We start from the raw sequence: 13,759 nt of genomic DNA on the forward strand, positions 1-13,759 counted from the left end.
GGAGGACAAGACGGTACAGCGGCGGCTACGTAGAGCCATGTTTTAGGGCGCAGCTCTTAAGCGCCCACTTCTGTGGTTTCGCGTACTCCCTCAGCGTCGGCTTCGTTGTAACCGAGAGAACGAAGAGGCCACCGAAGATAGAGTGAACAGGAAAGCTGAGGATGGAAGTATGGTGAAAGTGTGAGGGGGAGGGCAGAATGCCAAGACCGCGCGAGACATGATCCCCGGCAGCCACACGCTACAACATAACGACGTAGTATAGCGCGTGCCGTCATGCGCTCGCTGATGACGCGATCACTTCCCGAGACGCGCAGCTATGCGCCGTCGCCGAGGAGACAGCAGTTCGCGTTGCACTCAAATTTCACATAAGCGAGTATCGTAATCGTCAGCGAATTTTTTTTTGTTTGTTTCCTCACGAAAGCAACCACAGGGTATGAAACTGTGGGTTTATGAGCCAAGAGTAAAATTAACTTAAAATATAAAAATGAACTAACCTAAAGTATTCAAAATAAAGTTCCGGCCATAAAGAGTTATACTTTCTCATTCACACACATTAAGTGTCCCTGCGAACCTTTTATTTCGCTTCAGTTAGCATTGTAACCGTTAACTTCCAACAGAAAACATTTTGCAGTGAATTGTGGTTAAAGGAACTCTGGAACACTACCCATAACCCGTTTCACTCCTTCCTTCTCGTCTGGAAGCCAGCACGGAGCGGGACTGCGTGATGTATTCGTCGCAGCGAATACGCCTTCGTTACTGCTTTGATTTCGTGACTTTCTTCTCGAAGTGGCTAGAGAAAGCCGGTAAATATCCGCTACACCACTGTAATGACGCAATTTCAGGGGTCGAAGAACGCCAAAACCGGGAATTCAGGAGAAAGAAACATTTTGAGCAAGTTTCGAAGTTATCTTGATGGGCGTAGAGCAGTAATTTTTGATTGAGGCACTTGACGACGACCCCCTAATATAAGTACTGGATGTGTTGGTTGACTACGTCCTGCGAGCATTTAAGAAAAAAAAAGTTGGAAAAAGTGTAGCAAGGTTCCTTTAAGCTGGCGAAGACAAAACATTTCCACAAAGAAAACTACATTGATTGTTTTTATAACGGCGTGGCAGAGAAACGAAAACCCAGCACAAAAAATAGCAGAAGAAAACACTCATGCTTTTTTTCCCGAACCCATTCGAACCCGTTTGAACTGGTTCGAATTGGTTCGAACTGGAACGTAATGGTGCTCCAGAACCGAACCCGAAAGGCTTAAACCCGAACCCGAACCGAAACCGAAAAAATACCGGTTTGACACCCTGACTACTTACTACAACTACTAGTAGTAGTAGTAGTAGTAGTAGTAGTAGTATTTATGCGCAGATTACGTAGAGGAGAAGGAGTTCATGTTGTCACGCAGAACAATACGTGCATAGTTCCGTCCGTCCTCGGAAAGCGCGACCACCGCCACCGCGCAGATACTTCCCTCCCCCGCTTCGGACAGCTGGCAGGGAAGTTGACACTACCCTCGACGACAGGTGAACTCTCGAGCTGATAATTACCTCCCACCGGCCAGGGAAGAGAGGCGTCTAAGCGAACAATGTTATCTACTGCCGCACGCGCGAGGATACGGCCGAAAGGGGGAGGCCGCGGCCTGTGTGGAGCAGGTTATCTCATACCGCGTCGACCGTAAAAGAAGTAAAGGAACGTGGAATCTCTCGTAGATACGCCGCCAGTGGCGAAACAATAGCGATTCTCGGGGGGCGTGATCGATTCCGTTACACCGGGCCGTGGAGAACACACGAGGAATCTCAACAGAGCGGTGGTGGTGCCCGCGTGGTGCGAGTCGGGAACTGTAACAGCCGGTCAACAAGCCGCTAGCGTCTCTCGTCACCTCGCGAATACAGGTGAGCGTTGAACGGGTAAATACAGGTAAATACGGGCGCGCGCGCGCATGTAGCTGTCGCTTTGAGGCTTGAGAACAGCATGTTCCATCGATGGGTGAGGTGGCAAGTAAGATAGCTTCGGCGTTTTAATGGGCCATGAAGACAAAATGCAAGTTTGGTTCATTAGAAAGACATCTGTGCCCCGGTAGCAGTGAGAGCACTTTTATGGCAAACTTCGAACAAATAATGGAGATATTCATGAGAACAGATGAAGCAGGGGCGACCCCCTCGCCACTTTCCGGAAACTTTTCCGGGACGTCACAGAATCTTGTTCGTGCGATTGGCGGTCGCCCACCGAACCTATAAGACACGTGACTGGACGATGGTAGGGGGGCCTCTGGTTCCATTTGATCGCATCACTACAATGCTAACTCACAACTAACCCACTAAAAAGTATGCTTTTAGTGCTAGCAAATATGACGTCACTCGTGCCCATAACACGCTACTGCAGCGGAAAATTTGAAAGTTTTTCAATACTTCTCGCCGTTTTTTTTTTTCTGTTTAAATACGTCTTTCGAGGCTGGAATGGAGCTGCGTGAGGTTCTAAAGCCTAGTTCTTTCAAATTAAACAAGGTTGTATTTTGTCTTCGTGGCCCCTTTAATAATTATGTAGGCCCTGTTTCAAACAGCCTCCTTTTCCTGACCAAAAGGCCAATTTTAATAGCGCGTTTAGGACGTAGCCCTTGTAAACGCTGCTCGCCAAGATATCGCCTCACAAGGAGGACAGAATCTGCGCGTGTGCGTGCGTGTGTGCGTGTGCGTCTATGTGGGTGTGCATGCGTGCGTGTGCGTGAGTGTGTATGTGCGTGTGCGTCTGTGTGTGTGTGCTTGCGTGATGATATATGACAGGAAAATAAAAAATGTCATTGTTTATGATGGCACAAGGGCGCCAGCAGTTCAACATAGCCGTTCAATTGTAATCAATCTATGATTGACGTCTTACGCGTCTAAGCTTGTAGTCAAGCTACTCCTGGGCTCTGAGGTGGTCCGTAGCGTCCCTCCTTGTTCTAGTTTTCTTTCCGCGCTTTCTTTCATGGTGAAGATAAACCACAAATTCAGTTCATTCGAAATGCATTGCCCGTCAAAATGCCATTCATGCCAATTTGAACGCAGACTGAAAATAATTAAGTAAACTAATGAGGAAAACACAGGAAAGAGTGGGGACACACCAGCATTCTTCTTGCACTGCCCTTGTGACGTCACAGGGAGGACTAATGCGAAATTTCGTGCTGGCCATTTCTGACACATTGAACATTCAGAGCACACTCGGGCCTTCAGGAAACGCAGACTTTCAGAAACCAGTGCGGAGTTCCGCAAGGCGTTGTTATCTCCCCGCTACTGTTTTTACCAATCTCGTCCATTTCATTCCCTGGATCCGAATAATGGCCAACACCGATGGCGTAACAGCCTGAACAGAGGCTAAGGGATGACTCAGCTGTTCAGCAGGCCGCCAGGAGGGGAAGAGGAAGAAACGTTTATTGAGTTGTAATGAAGACGGGTTCGTCGACCACTACCTATTGTCCTGTCGACGATGTTCAAGGCTTCGTCAGATTATCGGATCCTTGAGGTGCCGCTTCGTAGTCTCGGGACTGCCATATCAGTGTTAGCCCTTCTTTCATTCGGGACTTCCGAGATATGTTTCTGCCTGTGCGGAATGTTTGCGACGGAGGGGCCCGGGGTAGTGTATTATGCAGCGTGGGCGACAGCTGATCGCTGTAGCTTAAACTACACTGTAAACGTTTGGGTCACTCTTGTCGCGACGCTCTCCAAAATAGCCGTATGTGGTTACCCCTTCTAAACGGCACTTCGAGCGAAGAAGCAATGCACATCTGTGTCCGTCATACGTGAAACGACAGGTGCGCAAGGGGTATACCAGGTAGGCACATTCTTGAGGCGTGGCAGCTTTCGAGCGGAAGCAACGCGCGGTCACGCAGAAAACCTGCTACAAGGAAGAGTCATTTGCACACAATGAAGACAAGCGAACCGAAAAGTTCAGGGAATACGCGATTAGATAAGAGCGGGTACGGAATTATTGATGCGCACATGGGCGCCGTCTTTCTTTTCTTGCCGACGCTTTCGCGTTCGGCTAGGAATGTCGAAACACACTAGCAATCCAGACCCGCCATTGTTTTCCCATCGAAGGTTGTTCCTCCCACAACGAGATACGAGAGCATAATCGTATCGGAGTGGGTGGAAGGCGTCAGTGTGCTGCCGAGTGCAACCTCTATACCTGGGGAGACACAGCGGCCCACGCACCGTGTGCGTGCAAAGGTTAGGAAAGTAGCCGCTCAGTAAACAATTGGGGCGAAAATTTAATTTCCACAATTAAAGTACGTGCGAAGCTTGACATCCACCTGAATGCTACAACGGAAAGCTGTACAGCTTCCTCAGAAACTTCGCAGTTGAAGAAAAATTCGGCCTGGTCCAGGATTCGAACCGGGGACCACCGTGTAACCGGAGAAGTCACTCTACCAACTGAGCTAACCAGGAGGCTAGTCGTTCGTTGCGCGAGAGCGAATCGATCAACAACTCGAAGGAAAGGGCAGGTGTTAATCGACCAGATTTAGGTTAAATCCCCAAGGTGGAGTAAGTTTCTGCAAAGGAAAGTGGCATCCACCTGAATGCAGTCATACGGCTACAAAAGAAAGCTGTACAGTGTCCTGGTTAGCTCAGTTGGTAGAGCGACTGCTCCGGTTAAGCGATGGTCCCGGATTCGAATCCTGGACCAGGGCGAATTTTTCTTCAACTGCGAAGTTTCTGAGGAAGTTGTACAGCTTTCCTTTGTAGCCGTATGGCTGCATTCAAGTGGATGTCAAACTTTCATTTGCAGTAACTTACTCCACCTTGGGGATTTGCCCTAAATCTGGTCGATTAATTCAAGTACGTGTTGCACCCCATGCCACAGCACCCCTAAAAAGGAAATGAACAAACGAAGGAAATAAAGAAACTTCGTGGTACTGCGAATACCGTCACCGTTACTTTTATTTGCGCATATAAAAACATGTTCGTGTTGCAATTTGGCGTGATAGGGTACACAAACCTTGTCTACTGCATTTCAACAAACTTTCTTCTTCTTCTTCTTCTTCTTCTTAAAGTGAAATCCTTCAGGAATTGCACTATAGTGACTATTTGGGCGTATTGGTTCGACTTCATCAAAATAAAAGAGCGCATACATTTGTACACGGGCAAAAGGAAGATTTGACCCACGCGAGGACATTCCACGTAGCGTGCGCAGCAAGTAGCCGGCAACAAAACTTTGCCAAGCTTTCTTGAGTGTTCAAAGAAGAGACAGCGCAGGTTTCCACGCACTGACAAAAGAAAGACTTGACACACAAGAACACTGACTAGTGTGTCCAGTTTCCTTTTTGTCTGTGTCCTCCCACAAGGGACACTCGAGGAAGTTCGGCAACATTTTGTTGCCGCGGCCACTTTTTGCATCCTATACGATGAATGTCCTCGCGTCTGGCCAAACACATACAATTCACAACGGCATACTTTGTATGCAGAAAGTGAAAGAAGGGCCCCGGGGAAGGGTGAGATTTTTAGCGCGAGGAATACCACACTACATCCCCCCTGCGGTTCTGGTCACGCTTTTTTAGTGTGCCGCATATGGTCTCGCTCGTAGTGATCCGGCACTGAGTTCATTTCTTGAAGTCAAGGGTATGACGGAAGCCCGTCTGGTCGGGATGCATTTTGAAGAGAGACCAGGACGCCGACCACGAGTTCTTTCGAGTTTAAAAGGGATTAACGTTTCGGCTTCCACACAGAAGCCTTGGTCACAATAAAATCTTGAAGGGAAATGATCGCCTTAAGTATACGTTTCACAACGCTGCGCAGACAACTTGCGTAGATTGTTGGCAGATTTCCAGCGTTCCTATTCAGCGTGTGTTCCGTCGTCTGTATGTGAAGCGATTCCGGTAGCAGGCGTGAGGTAGCATTCCTTTCTTTTGCGAGGACGCGTGCAGCAGACCAGTTGATTGTGTGCGATGTGGTATCGCAGTGCTCGGCAAGGGCGCTTGTCGACACGTGGTTCTTGTTTACACCATTTCGATGTTGCTGCGGGCGCTTCACAGTTTCCAGACTCGCCAATATACACGTAATGGCACTCTGCACAAGGAATGACATAGACAACCCCTGGATACCTTTCTACACCATTTTTTTTTCATTTCTACACCATTTTTTACACACACAACTGGGATGTTTACACAATTCCGGTTGTGTTTATCAGTGCAGGGGGACGCACCAGCGGGGGTGCTCACAGAGCCGTATTCCGATGACGCCGTGGCACGATGAATGAATGAATGAATGAATGAATGAATGAATGACGTTAGTTTAACAAGGGAAGTATAAAAACCTTAGGGGGAAGGATCGTTTCCACTTAGTCTTGAATGGGTGGACAAACGCTGGAGACGGCATCCGCGTTGTGGACGGCATCATGGTGTACCGGCTGGACCCAAGGCGGACCTTGTCCAGGCCGGCCTGGAGTCACGCGTATACAGATACTGCAGCCAGCGAATTGGTGCGGCCCAGCGCTACACTGCTTCGCGAAGGTCGCGTATGATAGCGTATCTGCCGATTTCGCGCCGTAAGTTAGCGTTGGCACGGAACAGAGGATTGTGTTCGTATCGGTCTCATAAAAGGTGCGACAGGTCGGAGATCTCGGTTGCATCGCAATACGCGCACCTCATGGTTATGGCAGGCTGTTGGGGCTCGGTGAACCCCTTCTGTAGAATTCCAGGCGGGTATCCTGAATTCCCTACTGTATACCTGGTCGATGAGCGCTCATTTCGGACGAGGATGGGCTTATCTCGTAAAAGTATACTGCCGGTGTTGTAGTGGAAGGTGCTGCCATGCTTCATGCAGGACCATGCGGCATGTTAGTCCATTCTTTTTCTGTGAAGGGCGGACTGTTGTGGCGCTGGATCTGAGAAAAACGTTAAAGGTCCAGAGACCAGGAAAGATGCGCGGCGGGTAATCTCTACCAGGTGGCGTCATGCGCGTTCCGGTCACCTCCTTCCGTGTGTCCACGTGGTCTTACACCAGTTTTGCTCAAAGTCTTTCAGCAGCGAGAGTATGCTGCCTGTCATGATCGGTTTGTTGAGCTCTCTCCCGCTGTGTGAGAGCCCATAACAATAGAAAGTTTTAGCATAGCGGCCAGCGTCCGCTAACGCTATAGCGGCGGGTTACCGGGACACGACTGCGCATGCGCGCACGGTGGGGGTGAGGAGGTCATCCCTTAGTGGAACTTATGCGCGGACTTCGCGAGGCGGGCGACCATCCCAGCGGAATGAATGTGCACCATTCGGGTCCCGCCACCCGCCGCCGTATGCTAAAACTCTCTAATACAGAGCTTGCACAATCTTGGTGGTATCGGCCATGGGCCGTTGCAGGGCCGTTGTGCGGACGCTGTATGCGTTGTGATTATAGGAGCGCTCCGAGGATTCCAAAGATCTCAGCTGCTTCTATTAATTGTCGGCTACCGCCCAGATTCGGAAAGGCCGGAAAGACGCATGGTGCGCCTCTGTTCGGTTGCCTTTGACTGTCACGGCTGCGAAAATGGCTTCCGGATTCTTGTTTTTCTTTTCGCGAGGCTAATTACGTACAGACACTTGAATGGAACGTTTATTTATTTATTTATTTATTAAAACACCCTCAAGACCCATAGGCCGTTACAGAGGGAGTGGGTAACAGCATTTTATAGCACACACAGAGAGAGAGAGAGAGAGAGAGAGAGAGAGAGAGAGAGAGACTTTATTTAAGCCCAAACTGGTAGAAGGAAGGTCGTGACAGGGAGGAAGTCACCTGTCCTTCCCCGTTAGATGGCGGCGCTGAGCCCGTGGGCCCTAGTGGCAATATCTTCCGCCACCTGGACGAGTAGTTGTTGTGAGTCGGGATGAGAGCTGAGCAAGGTGGCCTCCCATTGATCTTGAGTTTTGATGTTTAATGCTCGTTTAGGTGAACGAGGTTTCTGTGGGCATGCCCATATGATGTGTTGTAGAATGGCTTTATCTGCACATCCCTTGCATCTGTCGGAATATGTGTCTGGGAAATATCGGTTGTAGAGAACGGGGTTGGGGAAGGTGTTTGACTGTAGTCTCCTCCACGCAACCAAGTGCCATCTGTTGAGGGAAGAGTGGGGCACAGGGTACTTGAGGCGGCTCAACCTGTAGTGGTGCGTAATCTCCCTGTACGTGACCAGCCTGTCCCTGCTCCCCGTCAACGTAGGCCCGATGTCTCCGTCGAGGTCAGCCTGGTTGCCAAAATCTCGGGCTGCCTCGTGAGCCAGTCCACTCCCCGTCTGGGACGAGTGTGCTAGTGTCCATACAAGTCGAACATGCCTGCATCTGTCGCCAATAGACGTCGACAGGATTTTGGCCGCTGGCAGGGATACCGCCAGGAAGTTTCTTATTGCCGTCTTGGAGTCAGGCAGAATAATTTTGGCTTCCGTGCTCGCTATTTTCTGGCAGCTGTGCGGGAATTCCCACATGTCCTCTACGTGGATGCTGCGGAATTATCACGACCGACCGGCTGCGGCCGTAGACCAGAAAGGAACGCAGTGACCTCGGGCACAATCCTGACGACGCACCCTGAGGTGGCTGAAGAAGCGGCTATTGAACGCAAAGGGGGAAAAATAAGAAAAAAATGTAAGAAGCAGAAAGAACACAAACAATAGAAATAAATTACAAAAAGAACGGATATGTAGAAAGCAAACAAAAGACAGCAACAGAAAACAAACACTTCAAATGGTTATGCAGACGTTCGTCCACTCCTTCTGGAAATCATCTATTCCTTCTGGAAATAGCTCCCAGGCGGCACAGAAAGTGTGCCCCAAGACCGGCCCGTCTATGGCCGCTTTCTGGCATGTCCGGCCAGCATCCAGGTTCTGGCAGCCACTGATCATGCGTTGAACGGCCAACATTCGGCAACCAGCGCTTCGGCATTTTTCCGTCCGCCCGTGTCCGGACGCACAATGGCAGCTAACCGGCTGCCAGATATTCAGTTCTCTTACGGCTGCCGATGTTGAGAAAGAGAACGGACGAAGTATACGGCCTTAGGGCATCCGTTTTTTCTTCGGGAAGCGGTAATCGGCCGAAGCACGGCAGGCGACCGGCCACAGAATATGCGTATTCTTGCGGCAGTTGGTGTTCGAAAGGAGACCGGCCGGAGCGCGGCTGCCATGCATTCGTTGTTTCAACGGTGAACCGCGCGTCCGGCGGACGTACGGCCCCAGAATATACGTTTTGCATTCGGTTAGCTGTCCTCGGCCGAATTACGGCAAGCGAATGGCAACAGAATATTTGGCAACCGGTGTTCAAGAGGAGACCGGCCTACGTAAGGTATCTGGTTATACGTCCTTTTTTCGGCAAACGGCATACAGCCGAACAACGGCTCGCGCCTGCGCGCCGAGAAATCATGCACAGACGTGTTTGGAAGGAGACCGACCGGTTTTTTCCTGGGGGGACAAAAAGCCGTTAGGGAGCCGAACGACGGGGACGCGTTTTTCATCCGCTCCGTGTTTCTACGTTTTAAATGAACGAACATCGTTTGTCAAACAGTAATGAGTGTTCTCGGTCAACGGGCAAGGTGCATGGACTCACTGGACATTAGCAGGGAACCTTTTAGGCCATCGAAATGTAATTTATTGCGACAAGAAGACTGTGCCACACCGACGGGTGAGCTAAGCCTCGCCAGTCATCGCCGCTACCACGCTTCTGCCGCCGGCTTCGTCGACGCATCATCTCGAGGCTATTCGCCCGCTCAAGAAATGGAGAGCATTGGAGACATCGATCCGCCAGAGGGAGATGGTTCACCAAAATAACTGGCCTTCAAGGGCGTCGAGCAAGCGGCAACCACGCAGGAGCTACACCACCACCATGTCAAGGACTCCCCACCAAAGAAAGGCAAGTGGGAGCAAAAGCGCAAGTTATTCTGCTTACAATTAAACTGCGACAAGCAATGTTGCACTATGTTGTTGGTGATAAACGTAGAAGAGACTCGCTCGTGCATTGGTAGGATCAACTTCATGCCCTGCACTATGTTACTTCATGGGATTTTACGACTGCCTATTTAGAAAAAAAATTACTTTAAATTTGCGATAACAACAGAGCCTTGTCACTGACGAAGCCTAGCTGTTAATTTAGTTCCGATGTTTGAAGGTGAGCTTAGCTACTCTTGGGATATGACTTATTTGGTTAAACATAATCGCCAGCATCCTAGCAAACACGGATTTTGTCAGGATTTTCTTGCTCAACGCAGATTGTTGAGTTCACGCACGATTTGGTTCTTGCAATAGATAAGCTTAAAGTGGTTGACTGTATATTCTTGGACTGCAGAAAAGCAAATGATGGTGTTGCATGTCACCTTCTGCGTAGTACATTTCATCCTATGAACTGAATGAATCGGTTTTTGCATTGTTATTACTATTGGTCCTATAGCTTTGTTCAAAAGTACTGTGTAGTTAACCGGACTATAGCGAATGAACGTGATTCCGTATACCTGCAGCTTTATTCGCACTTAATGACATCCTGGTGTGCTGATTCAGAAAAGTTTTTGGATGTTAAACAGTCTGTTAACGGCACCTTTACAAGAAAACCTTTATTCCAATTGGATACGTATACCGTACATTATGCTGCTGTGACAACGGCCGAGGAATATAAATACCTAGGAGTTTATTTAGGGAGTGGTTAGAGGTTAAATAGGCAGGTTCACACTGTAAAAGTTACGGCTGCATATGTTTCTGGCTTTCTGAGACGAAATTTCAGTGAACCTCCATCTAACTGAAAAGAACAACCGTATTTCACTCATGTGCGCTCAATCTTGGAGTACGCATGTGTTTTCGTGGATCCCTACACCAAAGAGCTGGTTGATACGCTCGAAAACATACAGAATATGTCAGTGCGATTCGTATTAGGTAATTGGCACGCTCAACTTAACATGAGAGAAAGTAAAAATAAACTGAAATGGCAGGACGTGAAAGATCACAGACGAAACCACAGGTTTAACTTTTTTCGTAATATCTATCATTCGAAAACTGTTGTAGAAGGGGAGAAGTATGTCCAAGCGCCATTCTACATATCGCAAAGTGGGACCGCTAGCTTAAAGTGAATTATTAACTTTCCTTTAAAGGTGACGCCTTGCGCGATTCATTTTATTTTACATCAATACTGCAGTGTAATTATCTTCGACGTATGATTGTATTAACTGTTTATATTGACGATTTTCAGCGTGCTTTGTAGAATTATTTTGTTATTTTGTCTCATATTTAATGCTTAGTGTATGTATCTCCCTTCTGTAATGCATGCAAAGGCAAGCAGGCATCAAATAAATAAATAAATAAATAAATAAATAAATAAATAAATAAATAAATAAATAAATAAATAAATAAATAAATAAATAAATAAATAAATAAATTGTAAGGATGCCCGTCGCCAGCGCAATTCACGAAGGAGCAACGCGAGTATAGGAAGCACTGTCCACTCGCCATGAGAGGGTACGTGCCGAAACAGAGCATCATCATCGCAGTCAAGTAACAACAATAGACGGCAGCCGCATCGCGAACGCTTGGAAGGAAGAAGAAGCTGCCTCTCGCTTTTGCTCTCGGCTAACACTGCAGAGCGGACTTCGTGCTCCTGACTCCTAGAGCTGACTTTGAGCTCACCAGTCCTTTGGCCTTGGAATAAATCCTCCTTACAATTTTGGTGGAGTGTGCGGGTTCCTCCCCGCCCTGGCCCCAGCTTCCCACCTCATCGGCCTTCGCACAATCGTCGAGAGGGCGTGACCCGCGTCGGCAGTCGTTTTCTTACCCTGGAGCTCCGCAATCGGACACTTCAAACTCCTACAATGCCTCGCGACGATAACCCGGCGCCTACGCCAACACCCATCGTCTGCTCTGGTGCGATCCGTGAGCGGGACCCTCCCAAGTACAACGGCACCGATGAGCAGGACGTCGACGACTGGCTTGCCGCGTTTGAACGGGTGAGCACTCGTAACAATTGGGACAACCGCCTCAAGCTCAATAACGTGGAATATTCTTTGACTGGGCTCGCGGAGAAATGGCTCCTGAACAATGCAGCCCGTCTTGAAACGTGGCCAGAATTTAAAGCCGACTTCCAAGCAGTATTTGGACGCCCCGCTGTACGAAAATTACGGTCGGAGCAGCGTTTGCGCGAGCGTGCACAGAAAAGTGGTGAAAACTTCATTTCGTACATCGAGGACGTCGTAGATCTGTGCAGGAGGATCGACAGCGCCATGCCCGAAACGGACAAGATCAAGCACATCCTGAAAGGGATCGAAGACGATGCCTTCCAAATGCTCCTCGCGAAAAACCCCCAAACTGTGGCAGAGGTCGTTACCATTTGCCAGAGTTTCGACGAGCTGCGTAGGCAGCGGGCTCTCACTCGGCGACCCGTCGTACAAGATCAGTTTATGTCCAGCTTGGCTGCTAACGACAGTGATGGTACATTATTTCAGCGAATCCAGCAGTTTGTGCGCGAGGAAGTGGCTCGTCAATTGTCCCTAATGCCAAACGTTCTGGAGCGTAAATCTTCCCTCAGCCCTGACCTCCGGACCATTGTCCAACAACAAGTTGCTCAGTCCCTTCCAACTGCACTGCAGTCAACTCCTGTTGTTGTCGCCCCCGTGCCCTATTCCGACGCTACGCCGACAGCCCCAGTCACCACAACGCTGGCTTATGCCGATTCTATACCTTCCATGCCGATGGCCGCTCCACCGACCTTTCTTGACTCTGTCCCACGGCGACCTTATGCTGAAGTCGCAGCCAGGTACATACATCAAAGCCCCGTCTTTCTGCAGCCCCGCGTACCTGTACGCCCCCCGGTATGCTCTGGTCCGCAACTCACTAACCCTTGGAGGACGCTGGACAATCGTCCAATTTGCTTTGCATGCAGGGCTCCTGGCCATGTGGCCCGCTATTGCCGCCGCAGTATGACAACTGGACGCAACCCTGCCACGGCTTATTCCTACGCCCCATCGCAACTCATTCAGGAGGGCGCCGCGTATTCGCCGGTGACATCTATGCCCTCCGAAAGCCGTGACTTCGCCGGCCGCCGATCTTCGTCTCCGCGACGACGCTCGCTGTCGCCCATGCGTCGTCGTCCTACCCCAACGCAAGCGGAAAACTAGGCGCCGCAGTTCCGGAGGCAAGAACTGCGTCGTCGTCGATCTGCCCAAGACCTCCTCCCTCTCCCGCAAACATCATTAGTATTGTCATAGATGGCGCCGAAATCTTAGCCCTTGTCGACACTGGAGCCGCCGTTTCGGTCATGGACGCCAAACTCTGCCGCCGCTTAAAGAAGGTCACGACGCCGCACCTCGGGTTCTTATTGCGGACTGCTACGGCTCATCCCATAGATCCACTCGGCGTGTGCACTGCCCGTGCCGTTATTCGAGACGTCCTATACGTTATCGAGTTCGTTGTCCTGCCTTCGTGCTCCCACGATGTAATACTGGGGTGGGAATTCCTTTCCCAACATGGAGCTGTAATCGACTGTGGCCGTGCCGAAGTAGAGCTCTTCCCGTCCATAGATCCTACCGCTGATGACCCGCCCGCTTGTTCGGCCGTAAAACTGCTCCTCGCGGAAGAAGTTAGCATTCCTCCTCATTCCGCAGTCCTTGCTTCTTTATCGTGCCCCTCTCTGTCCAATGCGACAGTACTCTTTACGCCTTCTACCCTGTTCTACCAGCGCCGAAATCTCCCGCTTCCTTTCTCCCTGCTTCCAATCCGCAACAGCGAAGCTATAGTATACACTTCTCCTTTCTAACTACGGCTCATGTCCCTGCACCTTGCAACGCGGAGAGTGCGTCGGCCACGT

At 49.7% G+C, this 13,759-nt stretch overlaps 1 protein-coding gene across 1 annotated transcript in view; it reads left to right on the forward strand.

Annotated features, from left to right (window-relative positions):
* Positions 1–1,696: 1,696 nt before the first annotated feature.
* Positions 1,697–13,759, forward strand: part of LOC144158894 (uncharacterized) — a 70,602-nt gene continuing 58,539 nt past the window's right edge. Inside the window, exon 1 of the mRNA XM_077690077.1 lies at positions 1,697–1,889. The gene's annotated coding sequence lies outside the window, so the exon portion shown is untranslated. The remainder of the gene's footprint in view (positions 1,890–13,759) is intronic.

Source organism: Haemaphysalis longicornis, unplaced genomic scaffold (genome assembly GCF_048455015.1).
Source record: "Haemaphysalis longicornis isolate Haplotype H1 unplaced genomic scaffold, Haemaphysalis longicornis Haplotype H1 scaffold_10, whole genome shotgun sequence".
NCBI lineage: Eukaryota > Metazoa > Arthropoda > Arachnida > Ixodida > Ixodidae > Haemaphysalis > Haemaphysalis longicornis.